At 47.1% G+C, this 3,879-nt stretch overlaps 1 long non-coding RNA gene across 1 annotated transcript; it reads left to right on the forward strand.

Moving 5' to 3' along the window:
* The first annotated feature begins 713 nt into the window (after nucleotides 1-713).
* Nucleotides 714-1,859, forward strand: LOC123091500 (uncharacterized). Its single transcript, XR_006443222.1, has 2 exons — nucleotides 714-937; nucleotides 1,660-1,859. It is a non-coding gene; the product is annotated as an uncharacterized lncRNA (long non-coding RNA).
* The last annotated feature ends 2,020 nt before the right edge of the window (nucleotides 1,860-3,879 follow it).

Raw genomic sequence — 3,879 nt, forward strand, 5'->3', positions numbered from 1 at the left:
TCACTTTGTGGCCGCAGTTGGTTTTTACGCCAAGGGCACAATGGGTCATCTAGTTTCTCAAACATAAGAGATGATCCACAAATAAGAGAGGAAGAGTACTGACCCATAGTGCCCGCCTGTCCCGCCCGGTGCATGTAGCTCCCGCTTGCACAGGGTCCGCGTCCGACCATTTTGGGTCTATTGCACGCAATCTTTGCCTACATTGCTGTAAGAGGCTGTTTCCGGTACTTGAATCCGTGACCTCATGGTCATAAGGCAAAAACTTTTACCACTGCACCGAGGCTCCCCTCCCCGTCTATCTCGCAATGGAGGAAAATCAACGACATTGGATGTTGATCCAATGACCTAGACATTTTGTTTTGGAAAGATCGACAGATGCTAAACTGAACAAACCAGCTAAGCAGGGGTAACCTTGTTGTTTCTCATAGAAGTTCCTTTCTCAAATCAACTACTTAAATTCTACCTTCGCTCCTAAGATATATACATGAAGACGCCCAGGGGCTGACGCACGTTGAGTGCTGTGGGGGCAACTGCCCCCACTCGATTTTTCATGTACGCTATATCGATCCTCTGCCTAGCTTCGTGTGCCCCCGCTTGGCCCATTATGTTGCCCCCACTCAGCCCACTTTGTTGTTTTTTCTGCAAAGCCCATCATACCATAAATTTGTAGGAGCAGCCCACATCCGAGAAAGAACAACCTACGATGGCAAAACTCGACTTGATCGAACCCTTCGGTCCTACTTCACGCACGAGACGCAGACGTCCACGTTCTCCAAAAAAATGAATCCAAGACGCAGGAACCGCGCAACGGGCGGCTCGCCGCCAGCAATCAGCGTCAGCGACTTGCCTTTGTCTGGCCCTCGTGGCCTTGCAAGACGATGCTGCAGCACAGGCCGATCACCAATTCTGCAATTCTCTCAATCTAATTGGCATCGAGGTAAGCTGTATGGGTCATCTAGGGTTTTCTTGTTTTAATTTTTTTGTTTGCTTGCAATTTTTATATATGTTAAAATTCATGTTAGTCTGATCAATTTGTGCGTATAGACTTGCCGATTTAAGTGACTAGATCTATCCAAACAATGTTTGTACGACCTGCAAATTTTAATGTGCTACTTTTTACTTACAAGTACGTAAAATTGTCTAGTCTGAATCGATACACTCAAATTTGATTTGGATCATCTGTTATACCTAGTTCCCAGAACACTTCATCTTCAGGTATGATGTTTGGCAATTCGAGGATTCATTTAAAGTTTTAGTTGATGGCACTTAAATGCGTAGGAAAGCTAATGGTGAGGTTTTTCCAAGAATTAACAACCTCGCTTGATTCGAACAAACTTCCTGGGGTCCATCCAAAAGCAAGAGGATTGCAGATTTGATGGTCTATAGACTTATAAAGCTATCACTTCTCAGCTATAAAGATTCTGGAGAATGCTCTACGTAAGAAAATCAATGATATTTTATAAACCATAACTATGTCAGCTTTGTAGAAAATGAATTCTTGAACAAAATTTCTAATTTAGTGTAAGTCAAATGTTTTCATGAGGTGAAGATCACCATGGGACAGAAGGAAATTAGTGTGCTAAAGCTCTTTTCTTTTGTAATACCCATATCCTTCAATGTTTTCATTCTACCCTGATTTGATTTTTCTCTCCCTTGCAGGTTATAGGTTATATTGTTAGAAAAATGTGTCAATGTCCCCTATAGCAACTTCAGAATAAGGTACTGACATATTCATGCAAGTCATTTTTCTTCACATCATTACTTTTATTTCACTTTACAATGAACTTGGTTATCGCGTGGAGAATGAACTAGTTATATTGTGCCCATATTTTAGTTTATATGGGTGTTTGTCTTGTTGATTCATGAATATGGCCATGAATTATTGCCCCCTCTCAAGTTTTTTCCTGGGTCCGCCCCTGAAGACGCCATGTACATAACAGCATGTTATGCTATCTTTGCACTCATGTACCCAAAACCCTCAAAGCCCTCCCCTTGATGGTAAATGCCTTACCTTTTCCTAGCAAGCACCAACGCTAATGCCCTATATTCCCTTTCCATCCTCCTCCTCCACCCTCCTCTCTCTAATGATGATGAGAGGCGACATTTTTTTGTTCTGTCCAAATTACAACTCTTCGTTTACATTTTACTGAGTCAAGACAAACTTTAATCCATGATTGTTATATTAACAAGTCGAGTCGGGCTAGCTTGTCATTTAAATGAGCTCTAGCGATTCGAGCCGAGGTGGCTCGACTAGGGTTCAATATCACGCCTACGCGCAATGGCCGCGCATCTTGCAATGGAGGAAAATCAACACCATTGGATGTTGATCCAATGACCTAGACATTTTTCTTTTGGAAAGATCAACTGATGCTAAATTGGAAAATAGCAAAGCAGGGGCGGCCTTATTGCTTATGTTAGAAGTTCCTTTCTTAAATCAACTACCTAAAATCTACCTTCGCTCCTAAGGTATAATATACGAAGACGCCATGTACATAAAAATATGTTATGTTATCTTTCCTGTCGGTGCAACATACCCTGGTGTATGTTGCCAGGACTGTGCACAGGCTCGAGGGCAAGTTTACAACATCCAAGATAAGGCCAAGCAGAAGAGATAGCTCTTTGAGAAAGCAGAGAGCGGATTGAGAAGACCAAGACAAGCCAAAGGATCAACAAACAACTAAGGAGAAACCTCCCTTACCGGGCAAGCGAGCTCGGTCAGGTCGAGGTCGGACCGAAGACAAGTCTCAAGGATCTCCCGGCAAGCTTGCCGGGGACGCTAGGGGGGGGGGGGGGGGGGAGGCGCCAACCCCGCCAAGGTACCACCGCTCCACCGCACAGCGACCCCAGTCACTAATTAGTGCGGTGTCGAGCCCCCAAGTGATTAAGTGGCTATCTCCTGGCACATGGCAGCCATTCAAGGAGAAGATACGCCCTGCGCAACACCTGTCCTGAAACATGTCAAGAAGACAGGGCGAGAGATAGCCGAAGGGGCGCGGCAAGGCTTGCTGGGAAACTCCCACAATGTGACACTAAGCAGTGCATTTAATGCGTTTGTCCTAATTGCAAAGTTGGGTATGATAGCACTGTTGCTGTCTGATCAATGCATAATGACTACTTTGCCATTGTGGTAACCCCTTAGCCTATAAACGGAGGGCCATGGCAACCATAGAAAGGATTCAGACTGTCATATACTCATACGCGCGTAGCTGCTCTCCCCAAGGCAACCTTGCCGGGCTTTAGCGTCGCGTTTCCACCATAGTACATCAATCAATCCACCAAAAGCAGGAGTAGGGTTTTATGCCTCGTGGTGGCCCGAACCTGGGTAAAACGATCGGTGTCACCTCTGCTGTGCTGCTCCTCAACATCCGCTCTTTGTGCAGCGTGTTTGTCCCCCTTCTGAACCAAAAGAAAGGCCTATGGCCCCATAGGTGGCCGTGTTAAACCACGACATCTTTGGTGCGCCAGGTAGGGGGAAGCGCCTGTGCGAACTCGAGGCCATAAGCAGCGGGTCGATCTTCATCACTGTCTCCTTCGTCGACAGCTTCGCCATCCATGGCGCCCAAGAAGAAGTCTGACACAGTAGCCCACCCTTACACCTCGAAGGCTGCCTCGCATGTAGCCGCTGATCTTGCGGGAGCAGCGGTGGCATCGGGGGACGCGGATGGCGCAGGCGACACCATTATCGTCCCCCCTGCGGCCGAGGTGGGAGCAGAAGGCGCCGGAGAAACACAACATCAGCAACACCCTGGCGGTCGTGATCCGCAAGGTGCGGGAGGAGAGGGTACTTTGTCCCTACCTCTCCACCTCGTCAAAAGGCGCAGCCGCGACGGTGGCGCCCGCTCCGGTGCAAATCGCAACCTCCCAGCTGCCCCTATCATG

Source organism: Triticum aestivum, chromosome 1B (genome assembly GCF_018294505.1).
Source record: "Triticum aestivum cultivar Chinese Spring chromosome 1B, IWGSC CS RefSeq v2.1, whole genome shotgun sequence".
In the NCBI taxonomy this organism is placed as follows: Eukaryota; Viridiplantae; Streptophyta; class Magnoliopsida; order Poales; family Poaceae; genus Triticum; species Triticum aestivum.